The 17,298-nt window shown below is 38.8% G+C and overlaps 2 long non-coding RNA genes across 2 annotated transcripts; one reads left to right on the top strand and one right to left on the bottom strand.

Moving 5' to 3' along the window:
* Nucleotides 1-7,292: 7,292 nt before the first annotated feature.
* On the top strand, nt 7,293-8,527 carry LOC307013786. Its single transcript, XR_013801064.1, has 2 exons — nt 7,293-7,680; nt 8,200-8,527. It is a non-coding gene; the product is annotated as an uncharacterized lncRNA (long non-coding RNA).
* Nucleotides 8,528-8,642: 115 nt separating this feature from the next.
* On the bottom strand, nt 8,643-17,110 carry LOC307013787. The gene is made up of 3 exons (XR_013801065.1): nt 16,811-17,110; nt 9,434-9,513; nt 8,643-8,860 (listed from the first exon to the last, which is right to left on the bottom strand). It is a non-coding gene; the product is annotated as an uncharacterized lncRNA (long non-coding RNA).
* Nucleotides 17,111-17,298: the final 188 nt, after the last annotated feature.

Genomic DNA, 17,298 nt, shown 5'->3' on the forward strand with positions numbered 1-17,298 from the left:
TCTGTGTTTCCTGTGTTTGTGCCTTTCTGTGTTTCTGTGTTTCTGTGTTTTCTGTGTTTCTGTGTGTCGGTGTTTCAGTGTTTTTGTGTTTCTGTGTTTTCTGTGTCTCTGTGTCTCTGTGGTTCTGTGTCTCGGTGTCTCTGTGGTTCTGTGTCTCGGTGTTTCTGTTTTTTCAGTGTTTCTGTGTTGTTTCAGTGTTTCAGTGTTTTTTCTGTGTTTTTGTGTTTCTGTGCTTCCGCGTTTCTGTGTTTCTGTGTTTCTGTGGGGGTATAATACACACGTTTCAATACACTTGTATCATACATCTTCCCTGTTACCCTCCCCTTGCTATAATGAAGACAACAGTTTTTAAAATGTAAAAACTTTTTTTTTTGTATCTTCTATTTACATTTTTATTTTTTCACACACAAATTCAATAGTTATACTGATTGTAACATCCCCAGGACCGTCTCCAGCTAGAATTCCCCAGATTACTGGAAATATCATGGAGTTTTTTCACTTCAGTCAAAATATTCATGTGTATGCTGTTTTTGACACAAAGATGCATTACATCTACAAACAGAGCATACAATGAGAGCACATGGTACACTTTTGGTGTTTGTTTCATTTCTTCGGTAATGTTACAGAATGTTTTGGAAAATGAAGATTCCAGGACCACTTTAAATGTTTCGTTTGCAATACTATTACTATACATAAAAGCAAAAATAAAACACATTTTCATTTGTTTTGGTTGTTTAATTGAAAACACAACATTCACCCCATTTTCAGAAAAACATATTACATTTTACCAAGTTAATGTCGTAGTGCATACAAGGTAATAGACTTAACAATTTGCACTGCTGTTTCTCTCCGCCTTTCATTTACAGTGATCGGTTTTCCGTAGTATCGTGCTTTTTCTCTCATTATATTGAAGCAAAGCTCTGCCATTGCTTTTGGTATTTGTTCAACACATTCGCAACAGTCGGTTAGCGGTAGCTGATCTATAAGATTATTATGATTCGGTAATGGGTCTACAACACCATCCTCTATAGTTAGTTGACATTTCTGCACTTTGTTCCTTTTTCTTTTCACCTTCCTTCTTTTTGTCTTTTTCGTTTTCCATCCTATGGTCCCTTTTCTTTTCATTCGCATTCTGCGTTTGCTTTTCATTTTTCTTCTCCTTTTCATTTTTCTTTTTCTTTTTCTTCGGTTTTCTTTACTTTTGCTTTTCTTATCTGCTAAATGTCGTTTGCGATCTTGGTGAGTGGTATGAGATATATTGTTTCTAGAGAGGTTATCTATAATACCATCTTTTAAAGAAAGATATTCTTCACATGTCATGTTATCATAGTCCTCTTTTGTCCTAAAGACCTTACATGGATATGATATAGAGGAGAGCTCTTCTTCGGGAACATCCTCTCCCCTACTTTGTAACATCCATTCATTAAGCCCATATACGTTATCCTGGTGATAATAAGGGTAGGCTACATCAGACTTGGTTTTTCTCAGATCCATAGCTAGTTTTCAAACTGTCGTCTTAGTGGGGTCCTTAGTTTTATATGCTTTGCTGAGTGGAGGGAGGGACTTATTGCGTTGAATTGGGGGAGTCATCTGTAGAATTGAGAGTTTTTTCACCAGTATAATGTCCCTCACTGTTTGAGTCTTTTTTTTTTTAAAGTTATTTTTCATCTATCAATTTCAACCAGGCAGCAAGAGGTCAAATTTAAGAATAAGTAATAGTTTGTCACCATTTTACGAGAAATAGTCAGAGCGCAATGTCACATCTTAAACACAGCTTGAACTGGATAAATGGTTAGTCTTCAAAGATACCGTACGTTCTGCATGTTAGTATATCTGGCCAATTGGTTTAGACCCTACTGCCCTAGACGCATGCTCTCAATAGGGAAGTCACGCTTTGGGAAGAGGTGTTTCATTTCACAGATCCACCTTGATTCTTGTTGTGCTGGCTGAAGGAAGAGGGACGGGGGAGGAAAATTCAGAGGATGAAGAAGCAGAAAAATAACTTGTTTTGTAAAACGGGCAGCACGTCAGTTTCAAGTAAGAGATGACACTGTGTTTATGCATGACATGCAAAATATCTTGAAGCCCTACAACCACAAAAAAAAAAAAGGTACAAGTATATTGTGTTAAAAATATGGCAAAAAGTCGTAATATTGTATAATGTATTGTTTCATCGAAACAGTGTTAAAATCACAAACTTGCCTTTTAGAGTCGCAGTCTTTTACAAAAATTCTGTTTTGTTAAGAGCTACCAAAACATAGTAAACATCGCAATTATTCCCAAAACAAACTGGGAATGGGGACATCGATAACATATTTTAATGTTTAATTTTCCTCAGGGCTACCGTAGTGCACATTGATGAACACTTTAAAACAGAAATAATGCTTACAAGTGTAAATGAGCCGGATTTTAGCTTTGAGCTAATTTCAATCTGTAGTCCCGTCACATACAGCATATAAGAACATGACATATATATATATATATATATATATATATATATATATATATATATATATATATAGACAGCAAAAATAAAATACATGATATGCAGAAAGAGCATGAGCAGCATACAAGCATTGACCACATGGCAGTACAATGTAGCAGCTATGATATATAAAGTGCAAGATAAGATAAAAGCGCTACATAAAGTGCAAGAGGAGATACCCCTGTGTTAAAGTGCATTTATTTAGCGGTGATTACACGTCTGTTTGTTGCTCAACCATTCTTTAAGTTGACCTTTAAAACTATTGAGAGTGGGACAATCCCGTATCTCAGTTGGGGGGCTATTCCACAATGAGCTGCCTTTAATGGAGAGGACCTTTTGTCCAAAGGTGGTCCGTCTGTGGTGGACTTCACAGTCTCCTCTGGTTTCTCACCTAGTGCTGCGTCCAGTGTGTTTTCTGTGGATGAATTCCCCCAAGGGGAGGGGGGCCAGCCCATGTAAATATAATTTTTTTAAAAACACATACTTTTAAAAGACATAAAAAATGTCAAAAACTCAAGAAATTGTGATTTTCAAGGATGGTACAGTGGTGTTATGACTGTGGCTTTCTGTCAAACACCTGGATAGCTCTCTTGAACAGCTGTTCTATGGGTTTCAGGTGTGTGGCACAAGCAAACGACCAGTTTGTAAAACAGTATTCAATGTGGGATAGAATCATACAGTGGAGGTATGACTTTCCAGCATTGACAGTTAAGAAAAAGGTCTAATTTGTTTAAAATGTTGCAAGTTGAATTTAATGGTATTGGATACTTTCTGGATATGTTTCTTAAAAAGTCAAGTGCGAGTTCCAATATGACACTCTCTGTTCAAGATACTTGCACTGGGAGACTAGTTCTATTTCTGCTCCATTTAAAAATACATTGGATCCTTCGATTTTGATTGATCGTTTACTGAACATCGTCGTTGAGAGTTTTTTTCACCAGTATAATGTCCCTCGCTGTTTGAGTCTTTTTTTTTTTTTTTAAAGTAATTTTTTCATCTATCATTTTCAACCAAGCAGCAAGAGGTCAAATTTAAGAATAAGTAATAGTTTGTCACGATTTTAGGGGGGATAGTCAGAGCGCGTTGTCACATCTTAAAGACAGCTTGAACTGGATAAATGGTTAGTCTTCAAACATACCATACGTTCTGCATGTTAGTATATCTGGCCAATTGGTTTAGACCCTACTGCCCTAGACGCATGCTCTCAATAGGGAAGTCACGCTTTGGGAAGAGGTGTTTCATTTCACAGATCCACCTTGATTCTTGTTGTGCTGGCTGAAGGAAGAGGGACGGGGGGAGGAAAATTCAGAGGATGAAGAAGCAGAAAAATAACTTGTTTTGTAAAACGGGCAGCACGTCAGTTTCAAGGAAAAGATGACACCGTGTTTATGCATGACATGCAAAATATCTTGAAGCCCTACAACCACAAAAAAAAGATTGTGTTAAAAATATGGCAAAAAGTCGTAATATTGTATAATGTATTGTTTCATCGAAACAGTGTTAAAATCACAAACTTGCCTTTTAGAGTCGCAGTATTTTACAAAAATTCTGTTTTGTTAAGAGCTACCAAAACATAGTAAACATCGCAATTATTCCCAAAACAAACTGGGAATGGGGACATCGATAACATATTTTAAGGTTTAATTTTCTTCAGGGCTACCGTAGTGCACATTGATGAACACTTTAAAACAAATATAATGCTTACAAGTGTAAATGAGCCTGATTTTAGCTCTGAGCTCATTTCCATATAGTCCCGTCACATACAGCATATAAGAACATGACATTTATATATATACATACAGCAAAAATAAATACATGATATGCAGAAAGAGCATGAGCAGCATATTCAAGGATGGTAGAGTGGTGGTATGACTGTGGCTTTCTGTCAAACACCTGGATAGCTCTCTTGAACAGCTGTTCTATGGGTTTCAGGTGTGTGGCACAAGCAAATGACCAGTTTGTAAAACAGTATTCAATGTGGGATAGAATCATACAGTGGAGGTATGACTTTGCAGCATTGACAGTTAAGAAAAAGGTCTAATTTGTTTTAAAATGTTGCAAGTTGAATTTCATGGTATTGGATACTTTCTGGATATGTTTCTTAAAAAGTCAAGTGCGAGTCCAATATGACACTCTCTGTTCAAGATACTTGCACTGGGAGACTAGTTCTATTTCTGCTCCATTTAAAAATACATTGGATCCTTCGATCCTTAAAACTAGAACACTGATGGCTGGCTTACGCTACAAACTTCATCACCTTTTAACAAGAGAGTAAGTATATAAAACGTTATTTTGTATATTTTACACATCAGCAGAAACAGAGAGAGATGGCAGGACACTGTGTTTTAGAGAGAACCCCTCCCCCCTGCGTCAGCAAACGGCTTGCGCGGTAATACCATCGTCCAGATGGTCCGCTTTTAGTTTCCCAGACGTTGCTTGTCAGGACTCTTTTCACTTCTGGCGGCGGGGGGATATTTCCTTCTTCTTCCTCCACATTGAGGGGTAAAGGTGAAAACTCTTCTCTGATCTCGCTTTTTGTTTGCGTTTCTTTGCTTTTTGTTGCAAATATCTTGTACACCGCTGGTTTCACAGTATTTTCTTGATGCACTACTTCTTCCGATACAATGGTTGCGTGGAGATCTCTGGAAGACACCAGAGTTAACACAGCCCAATCTGTTGAGGTCAACGTTGCTTTAACACTGTGGGGTCCATACGTTTCTCCATTCTTCAGGTTGTAGAAATGCAGTTAATTCGCCATATAGTTGAATACGTATCCCCAAACATGTTCATTTTCCAGAAGCCATTTTTCTTGAAGATCTTCGACCGGAGGTGTTTGAACCCGGCACAGATACTGCATCCGTTTCTTGATTGGCGCTCCGGACGGATGGCGGTAAGTTGTCACAGGCGTCTCGCTGATTAAACCCATATCGAGGCGTCTCTTGGCCATTTTTTCTTTTTGGAGAGATGACTTGATGATTGGAAATGACTGGCTTTTTATCTGCACGGGGTTCTTTTTTTTTTTATCTCACTCCACCCCCTCGGTCTTCTGACATCACATAATTGGGGCGGGCCCTTCTGTCACTTTTATGCATACTAATGTGATGGAAGCGGCATTTTGTTTTAATAAACTTGGGGGCGGGCCCACCTGTCACTTTTTATGCATACTAATGTGATTGAAACATTTTTTATGATACACCATAAGGCGCAACAGTGGGGGCTTTTCACACCTGTGAATACACATCAACCCCCTCCTTTCGAAGGATCTCACACCTACTTAGGATATCACACCTACTTGAGATCTCACACCTCGAACAAAGGGAGGCGGGACTTAGCTCATTAGCATAAGTAGGGGAAGGTGTGACCTGTCACAGCACCTGTCACCCTCTATGCATACTAATGAGATGAAAGCGGGATGAATCTTACTACTATCGGGGTACTGCTTTGCCCGGTCTTTAGCAGAAATGTTCGTCGGTAAATGAGATGGATCAGATTCTTTCATCTTGGTGTTTTCTCTGTTGTGTGAGTTCCACACGTTCACTCTACGGTGTTGTTTACCTTCTGTGATGCGCGAGCTGATGACGTCACGTCATCATCATCACTACTTCACGTCAAGACGAGTTAACTTATTTTCTTCTCAACTTTGTCTGGAAGAATGCGGGGATTATGCGGCCTTTTGATAAATATGCAGCCTTTTAAAAATCTGCGCCATTTTGCTGATTATGCGGTAAATTCTGCGATCGCAGAATCGCGTTTTTCTGGAGGGTCTAGAGCACTGCAGTTGAACTCAATTTAGGAATTAGTGACTGAGAATAATATTTCTGTAAAGTAAAGTCTTGCTATTTTGTATATAATATACAGCATGGTAAGAGCTAAGTAAGGACCAGGTGTGTACAGCAGATATTTGAGAAACAAGTGGTTAAAGAGACTAAAGAAAAATAAAGCGGTCCCCAAACTTTTCCCTGCCTTACCTGACCTAATTACTCTGTGGCTGCTGCAGCAATACTTTACCTTTGGAGTCCGACTTCAAATTCCTCCGTTACTCTCAACGTGGTGTTTTTTAAATATTCCGTTTTGTGCAGCTTCTTGGTTGTAGCCCTCCACTGCTGAAAAGTGGGAAGAGGGTGGTTCTTTTTTTGCTTTGGTTTGGTCAGAGAATAAAAATAACTCCTGCCAGGCTTTCTTTCTCTACAACTGTGAAGATATGATAGGTACAACTCTGAGTCCTGGGGAAGTCTTCTATGTGGGAAGTAAACAAGATCCGCCTGACCCGCACACAAGAGGAGCAATGATGTAACTAGTGGCGAGCCGTCAGGGCCTTCTAGGCCCTCTCTGAGGGCCTAAGCTATTCTAAAAAATAATATTTGAAAACATTAAAAAAACTAATAATAATAATATATTTAAAAAAAAAAAATGTTAGTCATATTTTTAATTAGTTTTACCAACAATTATTTGATTTAATTGTATTTAATGTGACATTTCAAAAATAAATAAATGCTTTGCCTTGCCTGTTCAGTTTCTGTTGGAATGTGAAGGGTTAAACGAAAGAATCTCGCCTGGCCCTCTCTGCGAGTTACTGTCCTGCTGTAAATTCACAGAGGGCCTGCTATAGTAACTCAATGAGAGAGTAATGTCAAATGACAGTACAATTGACCAATCATATCTTCCCTCTAAATGGGTGGGCTTTATTTTCGCGGACTTTATGATAAGTTCCGCCCGCTGTGAAGTTTATGCATGTGTATAAAGTGGCGCAGTGACGCGTCCTAAAACCCGGGAGTGAGCTGCGCTCGGGTTCCCTCGACAGAAAGCATTGGGATTTCTCCATAGGGTTTTGGAAAATAGCTGGAAATAAGGTCTGTGGAACGAACCTGTTAGATAAATGCACGTTTTGTTCAGCCTGATAATATCATAGACTGTTTATATAAATGGACGTACATGTAGGGTCCGTGACGTCACCCATAGGATTCTGTAGAGTTGCAGAGAAGCCCTTAGTAGGCGGAGTCGGCCACTAACGGCTCGACACTGACGTCAGAGTTCAACTCCCGCCTACTCCAGCCTGCTCCAAATAAGGACAAAGAGGCGGAGCCGAGGCGGGACCTCCTGCCACCGAGCTGAAAGTTCCAGAGCTAGCTGAAGCTACCAAGCTAAGCTAACATGCTCCCCATCTGCACACTGCCGTGGCATTTTACGTTTCTAAGGTAAGCGGACATGAAACTATTCAGCAAAACTATAAATAATAATCTAAGTTATTGAGTTTTTAGCATAATACTTCAGAATCTTAAAATCCCTTAACGTTTGTATGCAATTGTGCTAAATTCAACACTGGAATCAAGCAAATATTAATATGTTTGTATGACATTAGTTTATATTTTGATATCACTTAATTATACGTTTAATACATTTAAGTCAAGCTAAGGTACATGTGATGGTAGCTAGTTAGTGCTCTTACCTGTGAGGCCTCCTCCAAACAGCATAATAACCAGACTGTATCATTAAAACTAAGTACCAGTTCTAGATCCTTGACTTTAGAAAAACAATTCAAAAGACAACATGTATTTAAAGACCAATCTTTATTTGAATGTGCCTCTTAACCTGATATATTAGTTATACAGTAATAGTATTGACAATCTAAAAAAACTGAGCAACTCAACAGTCAACTTTATGTTTCTTATTGTCTAAAGCATTTATAATTTTCATTTTCCCCCTCTCATATTCAGTGTGGACGGATTGAGACAGCGTGGTGTCCAGAAAGCTTCAGAGACTTCAGGGAGAAACCTCAGTGTGATGGACAGGTCCTGTCTGTTTGTTTGGCCCGGAGAGGACTGAGGGTCTTTCCTCTGCGAGGAGGACCAGGCCTGATGGAGGAGCCCATGCTGGGCAAAGCTGATACCAACTGCACAGGCCTAGTCTGTCACTTTATTTGACTTAATGTGTTTACTTATACATTTAATAGGTTTACACCTTCTGTCCATATGTGCTTTTTATTTAAAAACATGTTTGATTAACTTTTGGTTCACATTTCAATAAATTGTATTTGTATTTGCACTCCTTTTGTCCATTATTCTTCCTGAAAATGTTAGATTACACATTCACATCTGACTGAAGATTGGCCCCATTTATTTGTGACATTGAAAACTCTGCGGTACAAGGCACAAGTGATGTGAAGCTCATAAAGCGAGGCAAATACAAAAAATCAGCTGATGGAGTGTAGATGTGGAAATAGGTGCATTCGATCAGCTGACTGTTTTTACAATAAAAGTAGTTTCTTAGTGTACTGGTCTTAAAATCTCATAGCATCAGCTTTTAATTTTACTCTTGGATGTTCTTCTTGACCCTCAGAGAAGGAGAACATGTCGTGTCTTTCAGGCATGTCCTTTCCTAACAAAATTTACAGGAAACATAAAACATATTATTGCAGAACAAGTGTGTTATTTATGAAAGCGGTGTGTTTGTGTGTTTAGGGGCTGTAGATATAATTTTTTTGTAATTGTAATGTTTTTTTTTATTTCAACAGTGAGCTACAAAGAAAATCAGATTATGAATGAAAAATATGAAGTTCATCAACATTGAAATATATTTTATTATGAAAATAATATTTAACTGTTATCAAAACATAGTGCAACTGTAGAAGCTCGCTCTGTTGTCTCACTGAAAGAATACATTTTACCACATTTTTTACAGACAATATTGAGAGATAAATAATAGCAGTTCTCAATGTGTTAAATATCTTTGCCTTCAATACATAAAATTAGAAAGCTGACAAAATCATATTGCTTGTTAACATCTAAATGTAACTTTTTGCATGGAAAAAACCCTCAACTTCACTGATGTGTAGGTGATCTAGTATTGTTTAATGGAATGTATATCAGTGTATTAAAGTCAATACTTCATTCATTTAAACCAATATCTTTCTCGATTCTTTGTACAGTATGAAAAAAAGAGTCTTTGTACCTGAGCTGAAGTTCACTGCTGTGAGGAGTCCAGTTATTTCTCTCACTCTCTGGTCCAGCCTGTCTGCATCACCAGGACACCTTAAACAAACAGATATATGTAAAGTACCATGTGTACAAACAATATAACTGATTCTCTTCTGTTGAACATGTTGGATTGTGTATTGTCTGAGTCAGGGTCCTTTTTATTTTACTGTAACTTTGGAAGTTGTGTTACCAATGCTTACTGTTTATTTGATACCCATTTGGTAATGCAATTAATAAAAACAACAAGGTTTGGGTTCGTTCTTCAGATGACTGTCACGTTAACGTGTAAGCTCAATAATGAACTCCAGATCAACCAACCATATTGTAATATCTAAGTAATCATCTTGAAATATGACATTAATAATTGTAATATACGCACATCTTATTGTGAGGTTGATTTCACATACACTACTTCGACATTAGCTTGTCTACATACTTGATCACAGCCAATTTAAATTAACCTTAGCGATGCATAGTTCCTACCTACATAATAAAATATCCAACCCAGCCTCATGGCATTTCGTGTTCACCAACACGATTTTTAATCTATTGATTCGTGTTCACCAACACGATTTTCCCCTTTTTTTCGTGTTGCACAGCACGATTTTAAAAGCAATGTATTTCTGTTGGTAGTCTCACGGCATTACTGGTTATAGGAAGACAGGAAGCTGTGTGTTTCATAAAAACATGTTCTTACTCAATATCAAGCCACAATTATTGCTTTTATTTTAAATCGTATAATTTCTGACTTTTGTTGCCGTCTGTGAGGAAAAGAAATGGGGCTCAGAGCCTCAGGATACTGAAATCTGTATTTTTTAAATCTTTTTTTCCTTCTGATCTGTTATTATTTTCAAAATAACACACTGTTATTTACTCAACAATAGCAAATAATTATCCTTGTTTTTATTTATTGGTTTATTTCCATAATCTCGTGATTTTTTAAAGTCCGTCAGGAACTGAATTTCAAAATAAAAATAACCGGAAACAGACGTAGGCCCAGGGGCGGAGCTTCAGGGGGGGCTGTAGGGGCAGGGCTCCTCGGGCCTGGGACGGTCGGGACCCAATGGGGGCCCGTCGCCGAGGCAGCAGGCTCCGCCCCCGAGATATTTGCCGGCGGGCCCTGCTGCCTCGCGCCACTGAGTGCGCTGACGTTCGTGGTCATATTAGGTATAAAGCATTGTAGCCTATAATATTAGTTGAACTTGTGCTGCTATTTTCACACTCACATTTAACATTAAAACATGAAAAATTGCAAGTGAATCCCTTCTATTGTCTCCAAATGTATTTTGGGTAAAATCGTCATCAACAGCCGTCCATCAACATCATACGTAAATGAACGTCAACGTCATCATCAATCACTTGTCATTCAACAGAGCACTGCCTAAGCATGAGCAGTTATAAACACAAAAGTGGAGCTGCAAAACGCAAAGAAAAAGATAAAAAGGACCAAGGAAAAGCCAAATTGTCCAAACTAGATGGATATTTTTTTCGCCCTACTCCTCCTCCTGCGGGAGATGAACCTGAAGTTGTTGCCACTGCCAGCCGTGTTTCATCCCCGAGCCCCAGTCCGCCAACGGCGTCAGTGGGGGTTAGCCAGATTTACAGGTAGGCTACAATCACGGACACACACTGTCAACAAGAACATTTGAGTTTGTGGTAAATGTTGATATCATTGTTGTTGTTACTTCGTTTAACTCGGCCGCCTAGCTTATTTCCTTTTCTGTCTCTCGGCTGTAGTGATGATGATGATAATAATAATAATAATAATAATAATAATAATAATAATAATAATAATAATAATAGGGACGACTCAGCAGCTGCTAGCTGCTCGTCTAGAGGAGAGCCAGGCCTGATGCTTGACCAGCCGCAACCCTCCCCCTCCAGCTCCTTACCTGCTGCGCCGCAAGGTGAAGAAGTACCGGACACTGGGAATGAAAGCAGCAACAGGTCTCCTCCTCACGCTACTCATATGGGTGAAACTCAGACCACGGATCATGATGTGTCCTGCAATTATCCTCTGGAGCGTTTTCCGACTGATCGGGCAAACTATTTTGAAAACATTGAGGACGTCAATATCAAAAGACATATCCTTAAAATGGGCCCATGCAAACCCAAAGGTCAATTTCCCAAAGACAAGGATAACAGTTGCTTTTCAGAAAGCTATTACACCTCCACCACCAAAGTTGGGATGAAATTTCCACGCAGCTGGATGTGCTATTCCCCAAAATTGGACTGCTGCTACTGTGAGCCTTGCTGGCTTTTTGCCAACCGAAAGGCACCGTTCTACAACAATGCATGTGTAAACGGAATAAAAGACTGGAAACATCTTTCTACTAAAATTGAGAGGCATGAATCCACTCAAATACATCTTGGTGCATGCGTAGTATATGAGCAGTGGAAAACCAACGGCACAATAGACGCTGACATGGAGAGGAATGTGCGTAATGCCACCCAATTTTGGAGACATGTCGTCGTGGAGCGCATTGTTAATGTAACTCTCACTCTAGCTTCAAGCAACTTGGCATTCTGGGGCCATCGAGAGGTTCTAGGTCAGGGAAAAGCTGGCAACCTTTTGTCAATAATAGAATTATTGTCTCACTATGACCCTGTTTTGAAAGAGCTAATCAACCGAACAGAAGGGTCAGTGAAATACCTCAGTCACCAGATTCAAGATGAGATTATTTACATATTATCTCAACGTGTGAAAGCTGACATCATTGATGAAATAAACGAAGCTCCATTTTATTCCGTCATCATGGACACAACGCAAGATGTGTCAAAGATAGACCAGTTGAGTCAGGTTTACCGCTACATAACTGTTGTTAAGAACAACATGGATATTGCAACAGATACAGATCAATGAGTTCTTTTGGGGTTTTGAAGTGACTGAAGGTTCATCAGCTTCAGAGCTTGAAAACTAAATCCTTGGTTCTATAGAGAAAAACGGATTAGATCTGTCTAAATGTCGCGGACAGGGCTATGATGGGGCGGCTAATATGAGTGGTGTGTATTCAGGCGTGCAAGCAAGAATAGCCGAGAAGGAGCCCCTTGCCCACTATGTTCATTGCGCTGCTCATAATCTCAACCTAGCACTCAACGACTCTGTTAAAAATGTCCCTGGAGTGAAGCAGTTCTATGACACTTTAGAGACGCTCTACAACTTTTTTGGTCACAGTATCAAACGATGGGCATTGCTCAGTGAGTTAATAACGCCAGAGAGCAGAACTATCACATTAAAACGCTTATGTCCAACTCGCTGGTCATCTCGCCATGATGCGCTTGTTGCGTTAAGGCACAGATATGGAGACATTATAAAAGCCCTCGTCAAAATATCCCTTACCAGTGACAAAAAGGATGAGCGCAATGAAGCAAGTGCACTCAAGAATGCCATAAGCAAATGTAGCTTTCTATTTTTGGTCAACATGCAGACCAAGATTTTGGAAAGCATAAATTGTGCTACACAGTTACTTCAAGCAAAAGACGCGGATATTCTCAAAGCATCTACTCTACTGCAAAATGCCATCAGTGTTTTGGTGGAGTATAGGGGACAATTTGATGAGGCAAAGTCTGCCACTCTTGCCCTGGCTACTAAATGGGGAAGTCAAACACAGTTTGAAACAACCAGGGCCAGGAAAGTTAAGAGACACTTTGATGAACTTTCTGAAGACAGCCGCCTCACTGACAAGAGAGCAACTTTCGGGTGACCGTTTTCAATGTATGTCTCGATATAATCATCCAGCAACTGTCCCAAAGATTCACCAGCTTAAATGCAACTGTGAACATGTTTGAGGCAATTCACCCCAACACACTACTACAAGCAAAGGATGAGGATTTACAACAAGCTGCCCAGCGGCTTAGAGAGCACTACAGTTGGGACATCGCCGCCAGCTTCCCTGGCCAGCTGCTTTCTTTCAGAACCTGTTTCAGGGACCAAATACAAAAATTAAAATCTGTCGCGGATCTGGTAAAAAATGATCATTGTTTACAACCCAGCAGTAACATCTACATTCAGTGAGGTTTGCACAGCCTTCATCTTATTTATGACTCTTCCTGTCACCGTGGCAACCGCCGAGCGCTCTTTCTCCAAATTAAAACTCATCAAAAACTATTTGAGGAGCACGATGGGACAGGAAAGACTAAGTGGACTGGCCTTGCTGTCCATCGAAAGTGACCGAGCCAAGAAATTGGACATACAGCGGATTGTGGACGAGTTCGCGGAGCGCAAGGCTCGACGAGTGCCCTTCAAGTAGTGGTGAGTACACTTCAAATTTAATTTGTACAGTAGCCTACTTGTACGTGAATGTATGGGCCGCCGTGACAATTTTACACTGCTGTGCTCTCATGGTGGCGGCTGGCTGTCCATGGTGAATGGTGTGTCAGAAATGTAGTCATTTTATTAGGCTATGTTTTCGTTGTCCTTGTGGTTTGTCGGACTTTATGTCATGTTTTATCATTATTATCTCTGAGACTCTGATATATATTTCGTTTCTATACCCTTTGCAGAAACGAAATCTTAAATATTACACCTTTTCTTTAGTTACTTTTCTTTCAAACATTGTTTTAAATTGTAATCTTACTGACTGAGCGACCTTTTACACACGAGCGTCAGATTACCACCCCGGACTCCCGATATTTTTGTCAGCTTTATTGGGTTTAAAGGGCCCGGTCATGTGGCCCCGTCCCCCGGCCCGGGTTTGATATGTGCCGCCAGTGCGTAGGCCTCTTGGAGTTTAGGATGGCCGAAGACACTACACTACCCATAATCCCCAGCTATCGTTTAGGACTACGGTCCCCGTGATTAATCTTCAAGCTCTGGGATTTGGATGTTGGAGTGGCAGTGCGCCAAGGTTAGCCTAGCGTCAAACAGCTGTTTGAAATGGAACGAAACCACGCCAGACTATCCAAAACTGGAATCGAACGCCCCCCCCAGAACTACACATGCTGGCTATTGTGTTTCGCAAAATGTTCTATGGGACGTCTCTACTGAACGTTTTCGTTTTTCCCACAATTAGAAGTTGCCATGACATTGGTGTTATCAAATGTAAAACATATAATTAATAAATGGGTGAAAATCGCTTGTGTCCATAATGCGCAGCATTAATATATACCCACATGACAGCTCATTGTTACTTTGTAATTCTACTCCACTACAATTCAGAGGTTAACCTGGTATTTTTACTCCACTACATTTATTTTAGGTACTTTGCAGATTCTGATTCATGATGTGAAATATAAACAACCCTTAAATCAGACTTTAGATACACCTGAGTCAAATTCAGGGAAGGTGATTGTCAAGTGCCAACAATCAGGAGAGATATTTGATAGTTGGTGATTGAGAAGACTAAACATGTATCTGCAATTGACATGAATGGAAACGAGTAATAAAGTATATTCATTACTCGTTATTCTCTACTAATAGTTAATTAAAGACTGTATAATGGCTATTTTGCACATCCCTTTCAAGATTTTCAAAGGTTATTGACATATCATATACACAACTATGGTGTATGCAATGAATACTTCAACATAGTTAACATTGCAGGAAAGCAATATTAAACGTTAAGTACTTTGTCAGGCTTAATATTTATCTGTAGATACCCCCAAAGCTTTTTTTTTATTTAAAAGAAGATCTTAATCTAAAGTATTATTTAATGTTTAAATAAAGGTTAATTCGTTTTTCTGCTTTGCACTTCCTCCTATTAATATCTTTGTAAATCCTGCACTAAACTGTTTTATTGTAGAGATCACTTACAGTATCTTCTTGATTTTTTATATTCTATATTTCCATGATTGACCTTCTACTTTCCCCCTATGAAAGTATGTACTCTTAATATTTTTTTAATCAAATATAACACATAAAAACAATAATTCAATAATGTGCTTTAACCACTAGGCGGTGCACACAAGGTACACACAGCCATAATAACTTTGTATTATTAGTGTAGGACACTTATGTATGTACAACATCTGAAGATGTGTAGTTTTATTCATGTCTTCACATAATTTTACAGCATATTGCTATACTATTTCAGACTCAGTATTTACATTCTTATATTCAAAGAAAATCACTAATATCTTTAAAAACTACAAGTCCTTTTATATCAGCTGTGCACCGTTATGGTATAAATATAACCTATCTATGAATTAGATCAAATGTAAAAGTCAGCCGAATTACTATTGATACTGCGAGGAGACGTATTGTGCGAAGAGAAATTGAAGATGTTGTTTAATTGTTGATATATTATATATATATATATATATATATATATTTATGATCCACGTCAAGTATTCAGTTTCGGCGGCATTTCTTCCAGTTTTTTCAAAGGTCTTCTCATCAGGGCTCTATACATAGAGAACTACGGCAGATCTGTAATATGTAATGCAGCCGAACCGTGTATTACAATGCCGTTATGTGATTACTTTCAAAGAGAAAAGCAAGAAGACTCGGAATTAAGTATTATTTTATTCTTTTAAAATGTTTTTCCGATTTCATATCATATAAACACCAAATCCCAACATGCATTGCGGCTAAAACATCCAATCGGCGAGCTTAAACCATAGCTGAGGATCTTGGGTAATCGCTAGAAATGCCAACGTCTGTTTCCGGTTATTTTTATTTTGAAAGTCCTGACGGACGCCAAAAAAAACAGAGATTATGGAACTAAACAAATAAATAAAAACAAGGATAATTGTGTGTTATTGGTGAGTAAATAACAGTGTGTTATTTTGAAAAGAATAACAAATTAGAAGGAAAAAAAGATTAAAAAAATACAGATTTCAGTATCCTGAGGCTCTCAGCCCCATTTATTTTCCTCACAGACGGCAGCAAAAGTCAGAAATTATACGATTTAAAATAAAAGCAATAATTGTGGTTTGCTATTGAGTAAGAACATGTTTTTATGAACCACACAGCTTCCGGTCTTCCTATAACACTTAATGCCGTGAGACTACCAATAGAAATACATTGCTTTTAAAATCGTGCTCTGCAAAACGAAAAAAAGGGGGAAATCGTGTTGGTGAACACGAATCAATAGATTAAAAATCGTGTTGGTGAACACGAAATGCCATGAGACTGGGTTGAAATATCTCTCTAAGTTACAAGGATGACCTTATTTTATCAACCTCAAACAGAAGCCTTTTGTTGTACAGTATTATTCCACTTAACGCTTAACACTTGTCTATTTTGTTATAACCTTTATAATATAGTCTATGATTTTAACTTGGAGGTTACTATTAGCATCGTTAGTACCGATGTATACCACTCGCTTACACGCTAACCGAAGCCTTAACATTCATTACGTAGCTTATTAAAATCATTAACACATAAATAAAGTACTCGAATTTCACTTACCGCAAAACCGCATTAATGCACCGTCTGTTTTAACCGCAGAGCGAGCCACAATAGTCCGATATATAAGCATGAAGAAAAAACAACCACGACCGGTTCAAGTTGTGTTCCCTGGATGAGCTGAACATGCAGAGTCCTCCGCTTCACGGAGCAGCTAGCAGAGAGACAAGAAGCTAACAGCAGCAGTCATTGAACGGAGCTGTCACTCAATGTGACCACGCCCTAATGTATGCATAACTTTAAGACTGAATATTAATTAAACAGATAAGTTGAGAAAAAATTCACTCCAGGATCCATAGACAGGAAGGGGGAATCTAACTATACTGAGAATAAAATGTTTTGAAACCACGATGTAAATATGTTTATTTCTGCTGTAAAGTTGGGAATTTTAAAATGGGGCTCTATGGAAATTGCTCCCTTCTGCAGACTGCTCCTACTGGCCGCTAGATGAACTGCAGTTTGAGGCACTTCCTGATTTGCATCCCGGAAGT

Source organism: Notothenia rossii (assembly GCF_949606895.1).
Source record: "Notothenia rossii genome assembly, chromosome: 7".
In the NCBI taxonomy this organism is placed as follows: domain Eukaryota; kingdom Metazoa; phylum Chordata; class Actinopteri; order Perciformes; family Nototheniidae; genus Notothenia; species Notothenia rossii.